Below are 23507 nucleotides of genomic sequence, written 5' to 3'. Positions count from 1 at the left end.
AATGAATAACTCTGTGTGCCAAGAACAAAAGACCAATTAAAAAGTAGTTTTTTACGGCTATAATATTCAACATCTATTTCCAGAATTATCTTACATGCTTGCATCTTTCTCCATTATGTAAAATAGCAAGTTAACTATTTTTTATACTATACCCAATTGTAACCAGATTAAGCAGTATGAGTTGGATACAAAGGGTGGCTTTGCTTTGGTGAATAAGTAACTACTTGGAAACTGCTTTATCATTGTCAAGGATGGTTGCAAAGTTTGAGTAACTTGAGGGAATAGGCCCAACTATGAATTTAAGTTGATACAAATGAGTCGCATATCCCTCACTATAAGCCTAATTTATTTAGCAAATAGTAGGGATCTGGCTAGATACTACAATGGCTTGAGTATTGTTCACCTCAAATCAACTGCTATTAAGTGGAGCTCTCGTAAAACTATTGACAAGTCAAAACAAAAGCAAAAACTGGGGTACTCTACCAATGTGGACACAACGAATTATAAAAATGGATAAAAAAAAATTGAAAACATAACTTTTATTAATAATTTAGTAACATTTTTATAACCAAATTATAAAAAAAAAACAAAAAACTAAACCCAATCTAAATAAATGAATAACTTCAGAATTTTTAGGGGGGAATAACGCCGAAACAAAATTCTGACATAAATGATACATGAGACGATAACCTAGACGAAAGTATACAGGAAAACAAACCAAACCAAAATACACTCTATATTGCTGAGTATAGGTGGTTAATACTGGTTCTTAAATATAGTTAGTAATCTAATAATTAAAAATGATTGATTTTAAAGATCCTAGTGAGAGCTTTCATCTCTGGCACTTTTATCTGGTATCTTGGTTATGAAATCACTGCCTGCAATTATCCCATGCTGTTGTGAGATAAATGTGAGAAGTTAGTGATGCCTTTCCTCCAGAGACTTCACAGGTTAGGAAGATTTAGTAACAAATCAAGTTGTCTTAACATATTTTTCTAAAGTTGCAATTTCCCAGTGATGACATATGGCTAAGAGGCAATAGATACCCAATTACAGATTTCTAGATTGGTTATACTGTCAAATTCCTGTATCTGCCACAGTCTCACAGGGAAACAAAAGATCACGTGAGCATAAAATACAAATTGAAAGAGATTCCTATAGTGAAGTATTGTGTATATATGGTCTGGAAACAAAGGATAATGTATCTGAGGGTTGATGCAAAATTAATGCATCTTTAGAATGTCTAAATATACGGACAATCTATCAGACAAAGTATACCTATTAAAACAATGACATTTTATATGCACATCTCTATAAAAACAATGAACACATCTAATAAAGAAAACCAAAAAAGTGTTAGGTGTATACACCAAAGAAAAAAAAAGAAAAAAATAGGTACTATGGGGACCTGTTGTTACTGGTACAAATTAGTATAATAACAACATAGATAGAGCTAGTCCCAAAAGTCCTATATGGAAACTGCTAATATTGATGATAGTTACAAATTAAGGTAGTAAAAAAGGTCTGGTATGAGTACTGCTAATCAGTTATTAATAGTACTAGGCATAAAATGCCGATCTGATCTCAAAGAGGTCGGTTATCTATTAAGAAGTCTGCTTCTACTGCTACCCGTTGGTTAATCTACCCGTTGGTATACCCATTGGTATAAGTATACCAGTGACATACTCGTGTAGACACTGAATATACTGTGAGTTATTAGGACGGAAGCAAATGGCAGGGAATATAGTATGAGTACCACCCGCCAAAAAGATGGATTTTCTATATATACTATGCTTCTAATGTCGCCCGTTAGTTATTAAGGGTGCTAGACCACGAGTGCCGATCTGACCTCAAAAAGTTCAGTTATCTATTAAGTAGTCTGCTTCCACTGCCGCCCGTTGGTTAGTATCGGTATAAATATACCAGTGACATAGTGATGAATATATATGTTTATGCACTGCTACTAAGTTCCGTTTTCGGCGGACATGATGTCCAAAATTTCAGAATATACTGTAAATTATTAGGACTGAAGCAAATGGCAGGGAATATAGTATGATCACCACCCGCCGAAAAATAGATATAGTCTGCTTCTAATACCGCCCGTGGAAACTTGTAACAGTATAGAAATGTAGCAATGAAATATTCAACAGAGATAGTGCGGTAATATAATGTATCAGTTAGTACTGCATATAACTCCAGACAGTATTGGCATTTGTTCGCTAAGTACTAAATAAGTACTAAATATCAATATTCCAGACCAATTGAAAGTCTAACAAAAAGCAGATCCCAACATAGAATAGAAAGAGAGGGGGAATCAGGATCCTAACAGGCATGCCACTACCTAGATCGTCACAAGTAGCATACCGAACCCCCTATAAGCTACTAGCAAGCGTAGGGAACTAAATCCCCTATACCTATTATAACCCGTGCCTTCAAGGGCACCTATTCCAACCCCACTAGGCTAATAGTGAATAAAAAGAAAAGTAAAATAAAAATAATGAATTAATAGCAAGTAGAAACAGCGCGGTCGCCAGTCTAGTGCTAAACTATAAATTCGCCAGAGTAGCACACTACAAACCCCTGACGCGTGCGTTTTGCCCAACCTAGCTCGTCAGAGGGGAAACGGTTGGTGCTTAGCAATTGGTTTAAATATGCTGAGATGTAATTCCTAATTGGTTACGTGGATACTGACGTAACAGAAGTTTCATTCAAAGAAAGAAAGCCCGCTTTAGTGAATGTATTAACCCTTTGTTGTGTGGATTAATATAAACATTTTAAAGGTTACAAGTTTAATAACCAAATGATCGTAATGAAGAAACTGTTAGATACCATCGCATAGAGGGAAAACAATTATTCAGCAATTCCTAATTAGTTACGTAGCTACTGACGTAACAGAGGTTTCATTTAAAGGAGGAAAGACCACTTTAGTGAATGTATTAACCCTTTGTTAAATATGAACATTTTACAGGTTACAAATTTAATAGCCAAATGATTGTAATAAAGAAACTGTTGAATACCATCGCATAGAGAAAAAGTGATTAGAGTCAATATCTGATAAATGCAAATGTGTACATAACTAGAAGACCTTTGACATAGATTATCAATTATAACTCCCTTAATGACCAATCAAAATATCCTGAATAAAGAAGAATAGTAACACCCTAAATGTATTTGTAATACACATATGCATGCCACTGATATTCTGTTGATGTAATAGTGAATACCAGTGATTTGGAGAAATAGTTCCTGTGAGGATGAATATGTGCAAAAAGGATGGAGATAATTTCCTCCTTGAGGCCATCCCACTAAATCTACTATAATAGAAAAGATGTGCATGCCTCAGATATTATGCTGATGTAATCATGGATATCAGTGGTTTAAGAGAAAGGGCAATTCATATAAAAAGATAAATGTTAGTGTATGAAAGGGGTAAAATTGAATTCCTCATTCAGACCATCTGGTGACAATGTTTTCAGGAGATAGATTCATCTGGATTCTTTCATAAGTAGTATTTTATTTAAATTCCCCTTTTTGGTATTTAGGGTGAGTTTTTCCAAAGCCTGAAAAGTTTACTTTGTGGAGTCCGTATCATGATAATTGCAAACATGATTTGACACTGGAGTCGAGACATTTAGATTGGTAATCGAGCAATCATGCTGTAATATCCTACGCTTAAATTGTTGGTAGGTTTTGCCTACATATTGAATGCCACAGCTACAGGTGATTATGTATATCACCCGTGTGGAACTGCAGTTAATAAACTCCTTAACCACATATTCCTTCTTTGTTTTGGAGCTAGTGACTATTTTCGTAGGTTTGATAAATTGGCATGCCTTGCAGTGCCCACAACGGTAGACTCCAGTTGTTTGTGTTAACCAAGTAGACCGTGATAATTTAGTAGGTTCCGTATGACTATGGACTAGAATATCTTTAAGATTTTTTGCTCTACGTGCTGTAATTTGGGGAAATATTCCAATATTGTCACTTGGGTCAATATCATGTTGTAGAATTGGGCAATTGTGGGAGATTATTTTTTGTATTTTCTCCCAATAGAGGTCGTAAGTGCCTATACAGCGAGTTATCTTTGTTTCAGTCTGAGGTTTAGTGTTTCTCAGACTATCACTCCTATTTATTGTCAATGCTCGTTGATAGGCTCGTTTGAGAATTGGGGTAACCCTTCTGTTTAAACATTGTCCTCAGTTTTTTGGCTTCTAGTTGGAAAGTCACTTCATTAGAACAATTGGCCATATGGTATTCCTGATTTCAACTTTACTGGATGGTGGCTTGTCCAATTTAGCAAGCTGTTAGTAGCTGTGTCTTTTCTAAAAAGTACAGTCTCAACCTTGCCATCTTCCTGAATTATAATATCTAAGTCAAGGAAGACTAGATGTTCAGAGTCTATCACGTGTGTGAGTTGGAGACCAATGTTGTTCACATTAAGTTCCTTTACCAAGTTTTCAAATTGTTTCACCAATCCTAGCCAAAAGACCAGTATGTCATCTATGTATCTATGCCAACTATAGATACATGTGTCATACTGGTCCTTGATGATAACTGTCAATATGGTCTCTTCCCACCAACCTAAGTAGAGATTGGCGTAGCTAGGGGCACAAGCCGTGCCCATAGCTGTTCCCTTTAACTGCATGTAATATTGTCCATTGAATACAAAGAAATTATGAGTCAGAATGTATTCTAATAATTTGATAATAAAATCACTTTGTATCGGTGTAAATTCTGATGTCTTGTTCAAAAAGTAGGGAATAGCTTGTAGGCCTATAGTGTGTGGAATATTGTTGCAAAGAGATACAACATCGAAACTGCCCAAAAGGTAGTATGGGGGGGCCTCTAGATTTTCCAAGAGTAACAATATCTGTTTTGTATCTTGAAGATACGACTTTAAGTTGACAACTAACGGATGTAATAATTGCTCAATACATTTGCTACTCCTCTCTGTGATTGAACCATTGCCAGAAACGATAGGTCTCCCCGGAGGTTTGTCTAGATTTTTGTGAATTTTGGGAAGGCAATAGAAGGTGGCGATAGTTGGAGTCATATTAGGAAGGATGTATTTAAATTCATCACTGCTAATAATACCTTCAGTTTCTGCCCTTACCAAAATACTTTTTAGTTCAGTCAGATATTCAGTAGTAGGATCTTTTGGCAAGTGGCAATATGCATCTGTATTTTCAAGGTGTTCCATGCACATCTCTATGTAGTTGAGTTTGTCCAAAAGGACAATATTACCACTTTTATCGGATGCCTTCATGACCAAATTAGATTCACGACTTAATTCCACTAAGGCTCTTCTTTCTGCCAAAGTTAAATTATCATTGTGAATGATGGGAGGATCTAGAGACTCAATTTCATTTGTGGTCATTTTTATGAAAAGGTCTACACTAGAAACTTCCTGCAAATTAGGGGTAAACCAGCTTTCTGGTTTGAGATTAGTAAGCGGTTGGACTGGATCTTGTTCATCCAATAGAGAGAGTAATGTTTGATACTGTTGGTAATTGATATATGAAAAGCCAGCCTCTTTGGCTAATTTTTTATTTTTCCTCTTATGTACCACATTAAGGGCTAGTTTACGACCAAACAGATTAGTATCTTTTATCCAATCGAATTTGTTGGATTTAGGGGTGGGTACAAATGACAGGCCCTTGTTAAGTAATGAAAGATGATGTGTTTTTTATGTGAATGTAGATAAATTCACTATTTGATTTTGATCATTACTCATTGGGTCAGATTTGTTCTCTTGTCTGCTTTGTAGCCCCATTTCTTTCGATCTCTTAATCTGCCCCCTATTGGAGCTAGCCAATCCTCCTCTAAAAAAGGAGATGAAAAAGGTCTTGTGGTACTATCTGTTGGATTTTTCACTTGATTATCAGTCGCCGGGTCATCGGGAAAATTAACATTCCTATTGGACTGCTTAAGAATGCTTCTGCCTCTGTTCCAATTTGGATGTTCTCTATTCCGTTGGTTTCTAAAAGGTCTTGCTGAACCAGAATCAGAGTATGACCAGTCTGTATTTCCCGATGTGGAACTATTTCTACTCAAAGTGCGTGTTCTGAACTTTCTTTTGGTACGAAAGACGTTTCCCTCCTTGAAATCTCTATGATCTCTAACGAATTTCATGTGTTTTTTCTCCTTATTGGGTTTTTTGAAAGAGTCTAGATTTTTTTGGAGTTTATTTTCCATGAGTGTAAACTCTGATTTGTCCTTGAATGTTTTGACTATCACTAATTCCTTCTCTAGGTTTTGATTGGAATTTTCTAAGTTTTGTGATTCAAGTTTGATTAGGAATTGCATTCATTTTTCTGAGCATTCTAGTAATATGTTGTTCCATTCTTGTTTTTGCTCTTCAGTGGTTACCTTGTCTGGTAGTGGGATTTCTGGTCTAAGTCCCCGTGGTACAAGTTTTTGATCAATGTACTGTTTAAGGCTCACTAACTCCCAATATCCCTTAATCTGTTGCTGATATAATTTCTGAATCTGAAAGAATATGTCACTAATATCATTATTAGGTGATATATTTAAGGGGTTTAGTGAGAAGACGTTATTAATGTCTATTATCCCTGGATCGGGGTTTACTACGGTTGTTAGAAAAATTTACATAATGAATAATTTTTGGCTCTGTTAGGTATTAAAACCTGTTATAAGAATTTATTAATTGGTCATTAAGGTAGTTATAATTGATAATCTATGTCAAAGGTCTTCTAGTTATGTACACATTTGCATTTATCAGATATTGACTCTAATCACTTTTTCTCTATGCGATAGTATTCAACAGTTTCTTTATTACAATCATTTGGCTATTAAATTTGTAACCTGTAAAATGTTCATATATAACAAAGGGTTAATACATTCACTAAAGTGGTCTTTCCTCCTTTGAATGAAACCTCTGTTACGTCAGTATCCACGTAACTAATTAGGAATTGCTGAATATTTATTTTCCGATGGTATCTAACAGTTTCTTCATTACAATCATTTGGTTATTAAACTTGTAACCTTTAAAATATTTATATTAATCCACACAACAAAGGGTTACTACATTCACTAAAGCGGGCTTTCTTTCTTTGAATGAAACTTGTGTTACGTCAGTATCCACGTAACCAATTAGTAATTGCCGAAATTCGACCAATAGAATTACATCTCAGCATATTTAAACCGGATGCTAAGCACCAACCGTTTCCCCTCTGACGAGCTAGGTTGGGCAAAACGCACGCGTCAGGGGTTTGTAGTGTGCTACTCTGGCGAATTTATAGTTTAGCACTAGACTGGCGACCGCGCTGTTTCTACTTGCTATTAATTCATTATTTTTATTTTACTTTTCTTTTTATTCACTATTAGCCTAGTGGGGTTGGAATAGGTGCCCTTGAAGGCACGGGTTATAATAGGTATAGGGGATTTAGTTCCCTACCCTTGCTAGTAGCTTATAGGGGGTTCGGTATGCTACTTGTGACGATCTAGGTAGTGGCATGCCTGTTAGGATCCTGATTCCCCCTCTCTTTCTATTCTATGTTGGGATCTGCTTTTTGTTAGACTTTCAATTGGTCTGGTATATTGATATTTAGTACTTATTTAGTACTTAGCGAACAAATGCCAATACTGTCTGGAGTTATATGCAGTACTAACTGATACATTATATTACCGCACTATCTCTGTTGAATATTTCATTGCTACATTTCTATACTGTTACAAGTTTCCACGGGCGATATTAGAAGCAGACTATATCTATTTTTCGGCGGGTGGTGATCATACTTTATTCCCTGCCATTTGCTTCAGTCCTAATAATTTACAGTATATTCTGAAATTTTGGACATCATGTCCACCGAAAACGGAACTTAGTAGCAGTTTATATACATATATATTCATCAGTATGTCACTGGTATATTTATACCGATACTAACCAACGGGCGGCAGTGGAAGCAGACTACTTAATAGATAACCTACCCTCTTTGAGATCAGATCGGCATTTTATGCCTAGTACTATTAATAACTGATTAGCAGTACTCATACCAGAACTTTTTTACTACCTTTATTTGTAACTATCATCAATTTTAGCAGTTTCCATATAGGACTTTTGGGACTAACTCTATCTATGTTGTTATTATACTAATTTGTACCAGTAACAACAGGTCCCCATAGTACCTAATTTAATATATTTTTTTCTTTGGTGTATACACTTAGCACTTTTTTGGTTTTCTTTATTAGATGTGTTCATTGTTTTTTATAGAGATGTGTAAATAAAATTTCATTGTTTTAATAGGTATACTTTGTCTGATAGATTGTCCGTATATTTAGACATTCTATAGATGCATTCATTTTGCATCAACCCTCAGATACACTATCCTTTGTTTCCTTACTTTATAATTGGGGTTATCCCCCACTATCTGATTTGGCTCTATGCATTCTCTTTTCTATTTATATATATGGTCTGTTAGCCAAATCGATCATTTGTTAAAGAACACTCAGAGCCCCTTATGTTTTTAGATTAGCATTTTTAATCTAAAATAATACATTTACATGTAATTCACTCTGAATTCCTAGCAATCCACACCCTTAATGAATAACTCTGTGTGCCAAGAACAAAAGACCAATTAAAAAGTAGTTTTTTACGGCTATAATATTCAACATCTATTTCCAGAATTATCTTACATGTTTGCATCCTTCTCCATTATGTAAAATAGCAAGTTAACTATTTTTTATACTATACCCAATTGTAACCAGATTAAGCAGTATGAGTTGGATACAAAGGGTGGCTTTGCTTTGGTGAATAAGTAACTACTTGGAAACTGCTTTATCATTGTCAAGGATGGTTGCAAAGTTTGAGTAACTTGAGGGAATAGGCCCAACTCTGAATTTAAGTTGATACAAATGAGTCGCATATCCCTCATTATAAGCCTAATTTATTTAGCAAATAGTAGGTATCTGGCTAGATACTACAATAGCTTGAGTATTGTCCACCTCAAATAAACTTTTGTTAAGTGAAGCGGTTGTAAAACTCTACTGACAAGTCAATTATACATAACCATTTGAAATTAAAAAGGTTTGCACTGAATTAGCTTTATTTTTTGTATATGTCTGTGATCATTATTCTCATAACTCATTTTAGCTTTTTCTTTTAATAGCAATTCTACCTCTGTAAATTATAGCATAGAACATATCCAGTTTAAATAAATTGTGCTCATCAAGGAGCAGAGCACAAGTTAATTGGGTTTGCATTTTATTTAAATTAGACTAAATTGCTTTAATTAGCCACACTTTATATCTAACTTTACTTTCTTAACTCACATAAAGATACTTTTAAAATATTACATTTTCCATTTGCCAGCAGTCCTGATTCCAGTTAAGTAAAGGATATGTCAGTGTGAGGTTCTGATAAGGTAATTTTATTTTCTGTGGCTTCCATTCCAGACTGGAACATTCAGTAGTTTATTAGGAACACAGACTTGGCTGACTTTTTGACAAGGATAAAAAATGGATAACTAAGCTTGAAAATAAATAAATAAGAGAGCAAAGTGATTTTTCACAAACAATGCTAGAATTCTACAGTTTTACTTTTTTTCATAAAATTTAGGGCAGGCGTAAGCGACCTGTGGCATTCCGTAATGCTGGCAAAGCATCAAGGGAGATGTAGTCCTCAACATCTGGAGTGCCAAAGTTTGTATTACTTATTACATTTTATTATTAAGCTAAAGATTTAGAATTTTATTGTAATAACTGAAAAGTCCCTGCTACAGTCTGCTGGTGCAATTCTGATCTTAATGTCTCAAGTTAAATACAAAATGGTTAATTTTCAGCATCATTTTTGGAATAATGTTGTTCTACTATTATTTGATGGCAGGAGCTGCTTTTCTTAGATTGTACTATCATCTACTACCACTATACCCTGGTTTGCTCTATCATGCATATAATATTGTGAGTCACCTGCACATTACTAATTTTGGTTACTAGTACTAGTAGTAGGTTTTTGTCTAATAGTAAGTTATTTTGTTAATTGTTTACATTTGTAATAAAAAAAAAAAATACTTACTTGAGCATATTTGTAATATAAAACTTGGCATCTCCAAGAATGCACCAGAATAAATGTGGGCATATAGCTTGAATACCCATATACATCAATACATTTTCAGCAAGTATCTGTATTATAAAGTGCATTACAGTATGCTATTGCAGCGTGAAACAGTGATGTGTAATGTACTGAGTACATTTAGAACTATCACTCCCCCTCCCCCCTCCCTGTAATCCAGAAAAGCCATGAGCTGTGACCAAAAATGTTGACTCTAGAGCAGAGGTTTTCAACCCACTTCATATTGCACACCGCATGATTTAGGCATTTCTCATTTTTTAATTTAATAACTGCACACATTTTTTGTTTAGAAATCAATAGTCCTGCAAGCTAAAGACATGAGTGTGATATAACAACCAAGCTAGGCTCTGGACTGTACACATGAAAGTTTCTAAATGATTACGTTGCACGATGAAAGAAAAACGAAAGTAGTAACAGGGCAAGACTTAAAATAAGTGAATAACAGTAATTTGCTTTCTACCCAGACCTGTAGTGGGTAAACAAGATGAATGGTATATTAAGTGGGGCTAGACTGGATATGCTGAGGCTGGATACTAGAAAATACTCAAACATAAGCATCCCTGCAGGTCATTGTAAAGGGTAGAGACTATGTTGGCACATTGCTAGAGTTGGTAGTGCCAAGGAAGTGTGAGGAGGCATACGTACACTGGTCTAAAGACAGAGAGGGAATCACATACGGTGGTTAACTAGCAGTGCTGTGAGGGAGAAGAAACAACAGGCCATTACACTAACACAGGCAGAGTCCCCTTGCAAATAGCCATTTTAACCTATGCCCGTGGCTGTCAGGCCAAGTCCAGACCGGTTTGTAGGTAAGCAATCATTTTTAAACTCGTCTTTTTGGCTCCTTGAGTCGGCTTGAGCTGGCCTATCATGTATGGGGCAGGCGAGATAGTACGTACCTCTGTGGAATCCATATACCGCTGCTGCCTGTCTCCTCCATCTCTTTATCCACTCTCTTTGCTGTATAAGGGTCAGGTCTTAGTGTTTCGAGGAGGCCCTGGTGTCCTTCCAGGGCTCTGGGCGTGTGCAGCCTTGAGGTGCTGTGGGTGTGCTGATTTGGCAGAGGGTGTTGGTGGGGAAGCTCTGCTTTTAGGCTTTGCTCTTGAGTCTGGCCGTTTAAGTCGCTTTCTCTTCCGGTGCCTAGATTTGACTCTGTTCCTTTTTGGAAATGTTCACTTGGACGGCTGGGCTGCAAGAGGTGAATGTTGCCTCAAGTCTGCCCTGCCTCTCCCTGAGCTTTCACCAGATGTCTTCAAAGAGTAAGTCCAGCTTTGAGAGGGTCGATTCTGTTGCATCTTTCAGTGAAGCAGCATTGTCAGTCATTTTGGATAAACCGCGTAGGAGCCGTTTGTGTAGTGGTTGCCCAGAAGTTTTTCTGAGGTGATTGTTGTCTTAATGGGGTCCAGAATAACCCCCACCGGACCACAGAGGGCAGTTCAGGACTCTGGTCGCACTCTTGGTATGCTTGTCCAGGCCAGGTTCAGAGGATCGTCCACCTCGCCCACAAGGCCAGGCCTTGAATGTCATCCGTCAGCAGAAGTCTTGTTTTGCTACTTGCACACAGAGAAGCCCAGGTGTCTCCAGTTGTCAATTAGAAGCCTGAAGGGGCTATACAGCAGTGAATTTGGGCCTCTTTGCAGGTATTGTTCAGTAGCTGATGTCATGTGCATCCGCTCGGCTTGGCGGTCAGGCCCCACCCCCATTTCTCATTTTTATTCCAGTAAGAATACTGACAAAACCTATTCCATTGCTGTGCCATTGTGACTGGGCTCTGATGTAGAATGTGAGAGTACTTATGAAAAGTATTATTTATAGTGAATCTTCAAAAAAAGTCTAATGAGCAGAATGGAGACAAATTCATTTAATTTCTCTAAAAGGTGAAAAAAGGAATGCTGCATCAAATGGTTTGGTAAGTGAATATTTCTGGGCTAAAAGTCCATTAGTTTATTATCAAAAAATTAAAGGGACTCTCCCGTGCCTGGAAAACACACAGTTTTTCTGGCACTGCGGGTCCCCTCTCCCTCCCACCTCCCATCCCAGGTTGATGAGGGGGTTAAAACAACAGCCGCACGCGCGCATTACACCGCCCCATAGGAAAGCATTATTCAATGCTTTCCTATGGCCATTTCAGCAATGCTGTAGGTCCTCATGCATTGTGTGAGGACTTCCAGCATCTCTTTAAACACTAGTGTTTTAAGAACCCAGAAGCTCCTCTAGTGGCTGTCTCATAGACAGCCACTAGAGGAGGACTTAACACTGTTAGGCAATTAGGGCAGTTTATGAAAAACTGCACTAATTACACTTGCAGGGTTAAGGGTAGTGGGAGTTGGCACCCAGACCACTCCAATGGGCAGAAGTGGTCTGGGTGCCTGGAGTGTCCCTTTAAGTTTGTACAAATATACATATTGTATAGATGGAGATGGTTATTTAACACAGAATGTAGTTTACTACAGCACTGAAAGAGTTATTAAAACTGCAAACTAAAAATTAGGTGGTGGTTGAAAAGTTTACATATCTCATTTTTATTGTTTACCTGGTCTAGTAATCCTCATTATCTGTGAATATGAACTAATCTACACCATCAGTGGTAAAATATAGCACAGGTCCAATTTATAGATATTTAATCACTAACTTATTTTAGAGCAATAAACTTGTTATAGATTGTTGGAGTATAAAGAGCTTGTTTTCAAGTTTAAAGTCCTCTTCTTTTGGATACGCAGGAGAAGAGAAGAGGACAGCGGAGTGATCTGAGGTAAACATTATTACAATTTAAATTTAAATGTGCAGCTTAGTATATGTACAGCCAACAGTGATCAGAATTTTAACATATTTTCAGCATTCTAAATAGAGGTATAAAATAATTGGAAAGATATTTCAAACATCACAAATAAAAACTTCCCAAACGTATTCTTAAGTTACATAGACAAAACATTTTTAAGGTTATATTTGCATGAAAATAGAAATCTTTAATTAATCAGAAAAGTTTACCAATTCATCTCTATTCAAGCAATCACATTCTTAAACATTTGGGCAATAGCAGCCCTTGAAGGTAGATATAATGCACATTATTTGTAGAATAAATAAAACTCCCATCATCTGTAAGATTTTTTTGAGACTTTTTGTCCTACCAGCTATAGGCTATTTTACCAGTGATGTTAAAATATATACAGTAGCAGTATGTTGGAACGAACCTTAAAAACATTATACCGTATGAAAAAAGATGCATTTTTTCACCTAGGTTGTCCATCTCGGTATATTACAGTAAATGCAATAATTAACACGTTTGAACTAAAAATCTTGACTTAATAATGTGTCTCTGGCATTCTTCTAATATTCGAAAATGTTCACATATTCCATGCAATTGTTAGAGCTATTGAGTAAGTCACCTTACCAAGAATAACATGAGAGATACATATATTTATCAATTATCCTTAAGTTTTCTGGAAATCCTCATGTTTTCTGGAAATAAATACAAGTATCATTTGTTGACCTCTCTCTTTTTTAAGTTTTCATTTTTGAATGTAACGTTGCAATGGCATTAAGAATTGTGAGTATTGTATATCTAAGGTTTAACAAACTTGTTTTCTGATGAACATTTGCAAGTAAAACAGTGATTCAACAGAGTTTACAGCATTGGTAGCTTGTGTCTGATATATCTAGTTTATAATCTGTAGCAATTTTTTGCCTGTCATATTGTAATATATATGGATAATATTGTTATTATACACATAAAACTGCAAAAATCCATATTTATACATCAAGTATCGCTGATCTATATAATGGTTTAATTTGAATTTACTGGTGTTATTGTATATAAGTCTGAAAAATGGCATAGCTGCCATAGGTTACTATAAGGTTTGTATTGCTGTTTTTTAGTTTGTTTGTTTCATAGAGCACCATGAAGAAATCAGGTTTTGAATGCACCAATTCAAAAATATAATTGTTATCAAATTTCTAAAGTTTTTCTAGATTTGCTATCCTTCAGAAATTAGTAGTTTTAATTATGTGCTCAATTACATAATTAAAAAAAAAGTTTTAAGGTAGGATTAAAGAGTTGTCTGTAGCAAATTGTTTTATATGAAGAGAAAAACTATGAAGCTCTCTTAATTATCATTGGGGGAATTTTCTTTGAGATATGTGAAGTTGTGTGAATTTGTACCTTTGCACTAGACCAGGTGTGGTCAAAAGATGCAGATTAAAGTTCTCATTTGGATATGTATTGCTGCAATCCAAACAAAGAAACTGCTAACAAGTGTACACATTAAAATGTATTCATACCACACACATCATGTTTCTCTGAGCTGAATGGAGTTCTATGTAAATAGCCCACCCACATCAAGAATTACTTGAACTGTATCCCACAATTGCTAGCATGCTCTGGTATTCTGGATGCAGTCTTTGTCATTTGGGGGAAATGAATTGCTCCCTCTATTGCTCACGGTACCTTTAGAGATAGCCTTTACTCCTATGCCAATGACATAGCAGTAAGTGCTTGATGAGCCATATTATATCAAGTACAAAACAATTATTATCTATAAAATTGCTAGCATTATGGCTAATACAGTGTATAGAATATGTCATCCTTTAAAGAGACATCAAGTTACGTTTGGAATGATAAGAGTACTTTAAGGCATTATAAACATTAACAATGTTTATAAGTAATAATATAATATATTATGTGTTTCTAAGTTACTGGCTGTATAAATGTTACCATAAGTGTATTTTTCTACGAACGTGTATATTTTGCCAGATAAAATGCTTTTAAAACACAGAAAGATGCAATTATTGCACTAGTGTATTGATTTGCAAGATGCATATTGAGTTTGAAGAATAGTATTACTTTTTACAGCTAAACATTAACAGTATCTGTTATATTTCACACAAGATTGAACAGTTGGCTCTGCAGCCTTTGCACTTCAGTACTATTTGTTAGCAGTGGCGTTGAATCCTAACTTAAGCAGGAAACCTGTCTCCCTGGGGATTAGGCTAGAGATGAACAGCTGGTGTGCTTATCTTTGTAAATCACATGCTAAAAAGATCAGATTTACATGCAAGAACATTAATACAGATGCTAAAAATAAACATTTGTCAACATTTATGGGACATTGTACTGCAAATGTCATTTTTAAAACCAGTGTTTACAGTGAAAATGCAATTGCTGTATATTGTTCATGTATGGGTTTAAAATTAATCAACTCAAAAACAATGCTGAATATCCCCTGTTGGTTGTTATCTTAGGAAATATATCAATTTAATAAACCAGCTCTAATGCTATTTTTTATGGTTGGCAGGACACGTTTTAGTCCGATTGGGAATGTAGACAAAATGCGCATCTCCCATACCAGTAATATGGAAGAATGGATGTTATATTTAACATCTGCAGAAGAACAGGAGTCTTAATGTGTTAAATATGTTACCAAACTACGTAATTAGGCATTACTTAACTCACATAACAAATCACTACTTAAAAATTCTAATAAGAATAAATAATTGACTAAGGAGAGATGGTAGTTGTTGCATTCTTAAATAGAAAAGGGGGAGGCTCTTCATTATTTAGGTTACCTTTGTGTTTTACATATTTGTTTTCTCACTTTATGTAATGGGGGGGAGGGGATCTGTGAACCCCAGCTAGTTTTACTTCTTTTAACTGGTTTTAACTGTTTAACCCTTAAAAAATACCTGTAATCAGTATGTTCACTTATGCTGAAAAGAGCATACGATTATGTCTATACATGGTGCTAGCTGTTTCGCTAGCAAATGTATAGCTTTGGAGAAAAACCTATTTAAAAATTGTTTTTTCTCCCACTTTTCATTCAAATCTTTGGCGTGTAGTCTATGCAGATGGTTTGTCTGTCAAGGGAGATCAGAAAAGATTTCACACAGGTTGTCTTTCTGCTCTCCCAAGCATAGCAACTGCAACACATGTGCTGGCTAGTGAGTATAGGAATGAAGTGACTGATGTCACTTTGTAAAGATGGCAGAATGATAGCAGCAAAGCGAGTGTGTTGGTATCACTGAGAAGGTTTGCACTGCTTAGAGATGAGGGAAGAGTGGAGCAGAGGATGGCTTTGAGGTGGGTGTTGCCAGGGCCGGTGCAAGGATTTCTGCCACCTTAGGCAAAGATCAATTTTTCCACCCCCTCATGTAACTCTCTCACTGACAGACACACACTGGCAGACACACTCACTCACTGACAGACACACACAGAAACTCACTGACAGACATATACTCACTCACCGACAGACAGACAGACAGACACACACACACACACACACACACAGACACTCACTGACAGACACACACACAGGCATACACTCACTGACAGACACACACACACACTGACAGTCAAACACTCACACACTGACAGACACACACACACACACACATACACACAGAAACTCACTCACTGACAGACACACACAGAAACTCACTGACAGACATACACTCACTCATTGACAGACACACAGAAACTCAGTGACACACACACACAGACACTCACTGACATGCACACACACTGAGAGTCAAACACTCACGCACTCACTGTCAGACACACACACAGGCAGACAGTCACTGACAGACATACACTCACTCACTGACAGACAAACACACACACACACAGACAGACACTCACTGACAGACCCACACAGGCAGACAAACACACACTAAAGTCAAACACTCACACACTCACTGACAGACACACACAGACAGACACACAGACAGTCCTGGCATTTGGCAGTCCTGGGCCCACATTGCCTCTCTGCACATATATGTAGCGATGATCGCTACATATATGTGCAGCCGTGGGCCCCCTGGCTCCCTATACTTGCAGAGGGGGCCCAGCAGACTGCAGGAGCACATTACAGCATTTCCCTCTCTCTAACTCCCGTGAGACCCACGGCCGTCAGAGCGTTGTCACGGGTTAGAAAGAGGGAAATGCTGTAATGTGCTCCTGTAATCTGTTAGGCCTCCCCTGCAAGTATAAGTAGCCGTGGGGCCCCACAATGCCACCGGATCACCAGGGATGGAATCTTCCCCCTCCCTGAACCAGGTAAGAAGCAGGGAGGGGGGAGAAACATGTATTGCATTTACATTATTACATTACATGCATACACTAGTAAACACACACACTCTGTATTCATTACACTAACACACACTCTGCATTCACTACACTAACACACACTCTTCATTCAATACACTAACACACACTGCATTCATTACACTGACACACACTCTGCATTCACTACACTAACACACACTCTGCATTCACTACACTGACACGCTGCATTTATTACACTAACACACACACTCTGCATTCATTACACTAACACACACTGCATTCATTACACTGACACACACTGCATTCATTATACTAACACACACACACACACACACACTCTGCATTTGATACACTAACACACACTGCATTCATTACACTAACACACACACACTCTGCATTCATTACACTAACACACACTCTGAATTCACTACACTAACACACACTTTGCATCCACTACACTGACACACACTCTGCATCCACTACACTGACACACACTCTGCATTCACTACACTAACACACACTCTGTATTCACTACACTAACACACATTCTGCATTCATTACACAAACACACACCCTGCATTCACTACACTGACACACACTCTGCATCCACTACACTGACACACACTCTGCATTCACTACACTAACACACACTCTGTATTCACTACACTAACACACATTCTGCATTCATTACACAAACACACACCCTGCATTCACTACACTGACACACACTCTGCATTCACTACACTGACACACTCTGCATCCACTACACTGACACACTCTGCATCATTACATTGACACACACTCTGTATCCACTACACTGACACACACTCTGGGGGGAGGAAAGGGGAGCATGTGCTTTGTCAGGGAGGCAGCCCTGCTCTTAATATAATGATTAGACTCTTTGCTTGTTTTGTAGACATATGAATTAAAAATAACACTTCACATGCAGCCTGGTCTATGAAAAAAAATTAACAAAAACTGCCCTATGAATGGAGAAAGCAGAGTGCTAGTCACAAGATTCATGCAATTTGCTAACTTATCTTACTGGAATGAGGTACTTCATAAAATCCCATTACAGGGTTTTCTTTTGATAACGACACTATCAGATTTATCTCAATTTATTCCTTCAAAGTAGAGAAAGTAACAACCTCTAAATGGAGATGGCTAAATTAGCATAGGCTACGGCTCCAGGTCCATCCATTGAAATAAGCTCGAAGCAGTTCAGTTTATTTTATTAATTTATAAATCTATGATGAATTAAGCTGGTGACTCTATAGTAATGATAAACTTCAATTATCAAATTGTCTATTTTTATTTATTAAAATAGGTTATGGTGGGGAAAAATTGTGATTGAAAACCCCTTCCACCTGAAGTCTGTGGATAGTTAATACAATGTTAAACAAGAATCTGCACACCAGTCAAGCCATAAGACTTGCTTTTCCCACAGAAATCCAAAAACTGCAGCGATGTTGCAACCGCAAAGGATTCTGGGTGGGCATATGCAAATTAGTTCAACAAAGAATCACATTTTTGCCTCATTCCATTTTAAACATGGATTCCTTTTAATCTGTGTTTGCAGTATACAACTGCTTGGAACACAATTTAGGAAAAGATGCAAAACCAGTGAACCACTCATGGACAGCTGTTTCGTTGTTAATGCAACTCATCAGCATGAGGTTGGTTACTGGTTTGCTTATTGAGGCTTGGTAAAAGCAAGTCTTATGGCTTGACTGGTGTGCAGATTCTTGTTTAACATTGTATTAACTATCCACAGACTTCAGGTGGAAGGGGTTTTCAATCACAATTTTTCCCCACCATAACCTATTTGGATTTTGCTTCCCAAGCACTACCAAGCCTCAATAAGCAAACCAGTAACCAACCTCATGCTGATGAGTTGCATTAACAACGAAACAGCTGTCCATGAGTGGTTCACTGGTTTTGCATCTTTTCCTAAATTGTGTTCCAAGCAGTTGTATACTGCAAACACAGATTAAAAGGAATCCATGTTTAAAATGGAATGAGGCAAAAATGTGATTCTTTGTTGAACTAATTTGCATATGCCCACCCAGAATCCTTTGCGGTTGCAACATCGCTGCAGTTTTTGGATTTCTGTGGGAAAAGCAAGTCTTATGGCTTGACTGGTGTGCAGATTCTTGTTTAACATTGTATTAACTATTTATTTATTAATAAATACATAGTACTCACCTGTAATATGAATGAAGGCTGTGTTAAGAATTCTGTGCAAAGCCTCAAAGCCATATATGTCACATCACAATCACATAGAGGGCAGAGCCTTAAGGCAATGTGGACTAGCAGTAGGTTTGTCCTAAGTGACATATGTAGTCCGTATCTCATATATGACAATGGAAATTCAACTTTTCTCATTAGGTCCATCAAATTGTTCAGGTACAGGTACATGAATCCTAAAACCAGCACTGCCTAAGAATGAATTAATAGCCTTCCTTCAATATGTATGTTAATATATTAATCTTGCTATATATGGATGTCTTATTTTACTGAGAAGAGCACTCTAGTGGCTTCAGCTCCATAAATTATACTGGTCTAGAGTCCCTGTATCACCGATACTTACCCCATAGACGTCCAGAATGCCTGAATACGAATGTCTATGGGGTCATTTCTTATTAATGTTGCTTTCTTCATGCTACTTTTTTTCTGTGATAATATCTTGAGACAGATGTACTTTTATTAGCAGCCACTACACAATTAACATGTAGGGCTCTACTGCAATAGGTAATATACTGTTAATCTATCAAATAGCTATCTTTATTTTATATGCCCCAGAAAATAAAGAAATGGTCAATATGTGGTCATCACACACTCCATAGAGTAAGTGATGTTACACCAACCATACTCACTAGGCAATACATTGTAGACTTCTATTGCAGCCTAGAAAATGCATGACGTGCTGAAAGTTCTAACTCCCTTTTACTCCCACTCTGGGGTGAAGGGAGCAGACATTTACATTCCTTCTGCTAAAATTGAGAAAATTGAATTCAAACAGATAAGTACGCTGTGATGTGCTGTGCTGTGAGAAAAACAGCTTTAGAGCAAAGTTTGGGTTTATTTGAATCTAGCAATTTGACCTCAAAGAACTTTCTCAAGCTTGTTATGAATTATTGTATCTTACATGAGATCTGCTAATCATGTATTATTATAATAATTTAATATTATAAGATAATTATGAAGCAACATATGAATTAAATATAAAGTACACATACATATGCATTCTGTCCACTTACTTTAAAGGGACATTATAGTCACCAAAACGACTTTAGCTTAATTAATCAGTTTGTATGTATTGATAATGCCCCTGCAGTCTCATTGTTCATAGTTAAATTACTTTTGTTTTTGTCCATGCACCACTAGTCACACCTTTACTGGCTGTGACTCACACAGCCTGTGTAAAAAAATATTTTTATTTTCAAGTTAACTTACTGCAGGAGTTTTTATCTCATGCTCTGTAAATTGAACTTTAATCACATACTGGAGGCTTCTGCAAGGTCAAGCAAGATAAGCTTGATATTACAGGAGATAAGAAATTCTAGATTGAACAGACTGTGCAATAAAGGAAGAATACATTTTAGATCTCACTTCACAGGAAGTGTTTAGGAACGCTTTTTAAATCACATGCAGGGAGCTGTGACTAGGACTGCATAAACAAAGTGACTTGACTCCTAAATGGCTGAGAATTGAGCAGTGAGACTGCAGGGGCATAATCTATACACCAAAACTGCTTCATTACGCTAAAGATGTTTTGGTCGACTTAAGTGTCCCTTTAATCAAGACTTTTTGGTGTGAAGATCATGCCCGGTCTCATGGCTCAATGCTCTGCCATTTAGGAGTTAAATCACTTTGTTTACACTTTGTTTACACTCCCTTAATTGCATTTATAACTTTTTATCTCCGTCTGTTAATGATTTGCTAGACCCTGCCAGAGCCTCCTGTATTTTATTAACGCTTAATTTATATAGCAGGAGATAAAAATGTTTAAAGTAAGTTACATTTAGTTGAAAATGAAACCATATTTGTTATCATGCAGATTGTGGCAGTCCCAGCCAGGGGAGGTTTGGCTAAAGCTGCATAAACAGAAACAAAAGTAAACTCCTAACTGGCAGTTAATTAAGTAGTGAAACTTCAGAGGCATGATTTACACAACAAAACTGCTTTATTAAGCTAAAGTTGTTTTGGTGACTATAGTGTCCCTTCAATATTAGGTTGTTAAAACATTTTTTTATTTTAAAGGAACACTATAGTCGCTCAGACCACTTCAGCTCAATGAAGTGGTCTGGGTGCCAGGTCCCCCAGGTTTTAACCCTTCAGATGTAACACTGCTATTCTACGTTGCTGGGTTAATCCAACCTCTAGTGGCTGTCTTCCTGACAGCTGCTAGAGGCTCTTCCCCGACACTGGATGTGAAATTTGCATCCAGCGTGCAGAACATAAATAGGAAAGCATTGAGAAATGCTTTCCTATGGACTGTTTGAATGCGTGCGTGGCTCTTGCCGCGCATGCGCATTCCACTCCACTTGGGAGCTGATGTCGGCGGTGGAGGAGAGGTCACCAGCGCTGAGGGAGCTCGGTGCTGGATTAATGTAAGTAACTGAAGCGGTTTTAACCCCTTCACATCCACGGGAGGAGGGGGAGGGGTATCCTAAGAATGCTATAGTGCTATAGTGTCAGGAAAAAGAGTTTGTTTTCCTGACACTGTAGTGATCCTTTAAATATCCACACCTCTTTATCCTGGGGCTGAATGCCTTCTTCTTGGTTTACTTGTAAAACATTTTAAGCTCTATTCTATACTCCTGTCACTCAGCAAGGTGATAGCAGACAGATTTTGGAAACAGAAACAACAATTGAAGATTATGCTAGCGTCAGTGTACTTATAATCTTAATTTTAATAATGACAGGAGGCGAGTATTTTGCATTTCTCTCTTTACTAATCTCCACAGCAGTAAAGAAAGTGAAACATTTAACCAATGAAAAATGCAATAGGGAGTAGGAAGTTCCCAACAATTAGGCTCCTCCCCCTCTTTCAGAAGCGACATCGCAATAGTAAGATAAAGTTCAATACATAACAAAATACAACTGGTGAACGTTCATAGTGGGATGATGAAGACTGTAATCGGCACCAACGGGTGAACATCTGATCTTCATGGGGTAAGAAGAAGTCCGGGTATTTTACTGAAGAAACTCCAGGATGGCACAGAATTAGACTGAAATGAGAGTGTGAAATGGGTTAGAATGGGATCTCCGAACTGTTTGTTACAGTGACCTTTAGCCTTTTACGATATTTTATGATAAGGTTATAACCAATCTTATTAAACAAATAGGAGTACATACAGATATATATTAACCCCTGTCTAAATGTGTTAGCAGATGAACAAACCCCGCTACAACAGATGTAGTGATATAAGTGAGAAAAGAGACATGTGGTATCAGAATTCAAATGTTCCCATCTTCCCTAGGGTGGGAAAGGGTGGGAAAATACTCGCCTCCTGTCATTATTAAAATTAAGATTATAAGTACACTGACGCTAGCATAATCTTCAATTTTATCACATGACAGGAGGCTTCCTATTTTGCATTTTTAACGCTGTAAAAGTGATAAGGCCGCGTCGGAGTTCGGGCGGAAATAGAAAGTGCGAAAAGTGGATTCTCTAGACCAGTCCGCGGAACTGCTAGAGAGGCACCCGCGGTGAAAGCTGAGGAAGCTGCCGCTCCACGTACAGAATGAGCACCGAAGGAAGCGTCTATGCCTGCTAAAGAAAGAATCCACCGAACCCATCTGGCTAGGGTAGTAGTAGTGATGGGGACGTGTGGTCGAACGTATGACACGAGGAGTTGCCCCGAGGGTGGAGTCCGTATCGGAAGCGTAACCTCCACGTATCGCCGTAGTGTGGCCACGACGCAGAGTTGTGGATCGGAATTGAAGAAAGGGTAAAAAACCGTCGCAGAGTCAGACTTCGTGCGACGCGATATCTGGAATGTGACTCCCTCCGGGGAGACCGAGAACGCGTCTGTCGAACGCTCGGACGTCCGATACCCTGCGGAATGAAACTAGACAAAGTAGAACTGTTAGTTTCGCAGAGAGTTGCCGGAGGGAGAGATTGTCGTTGGTCGGCCATTCCCTCAGGAAGCGGAGGACTACCTCGACATCCCAGAGTCGTGAATATTTTGGTTCCGGGGGTCGTCGTAGTCGAATGCCTCTTAAAAGTCTGCATATCAGTGGGTCTTTTCCCACTGGGATTCCCAGTGTGGGAACATGGGCCGCTGAAATGGCTGAGCGGACTACGTTAATAGACCTATATGATCGTCCTGAGGAGAATAGGTGTGTTAGAAA

General features: G+C 37.6%; 1 protein-coding gene across 2 annotated transcripts in view; it reads left to right on the top strand.

Annotated features, from left to right (window-relative positions):
- Positions 1–23507, top strand: part of SI (sucrase-isomaltase) — a 269528-nt gene that overhangs the window by 70866 nt on the left and 175155 nt on the right. The window contains exon 1 of one of the 2 annotated variants that reach the window (XM_063442610.1): positions 12806–12842. The exons of the other annotated variant lie outside the window; for it this stretch is intronic. The gene's annotated coding sequence lies outside the window, so the exon portion shown is untranslated. Of the gene's footprint in view, positions 1–12805; positions 12843–23507 lie in introns of those variants that run through there. 2 annotated transcript variants of the gene reach the window in all.

Source organism: Pelobates fuscus, chromosome 2, assembly GCF_036172605.1.
Source record: "Pelobates fuscus isolate aPelFus1 chromosome 2, aPelFus1.pri, whole genome shotgun sequence".
In the NCBI taxonomy this organism is placed as follows: domain Eukaryota; kingdom Metazoa; phylum Chordata; class Amphibia; order Anura; family Pelobatidae; genus Pelobates; species Pelobates fuscus.
Note: the sequence above shows the minus strand (reverse complement) of the source record. Positions and strands in the feature narration are given on the sequence as shown.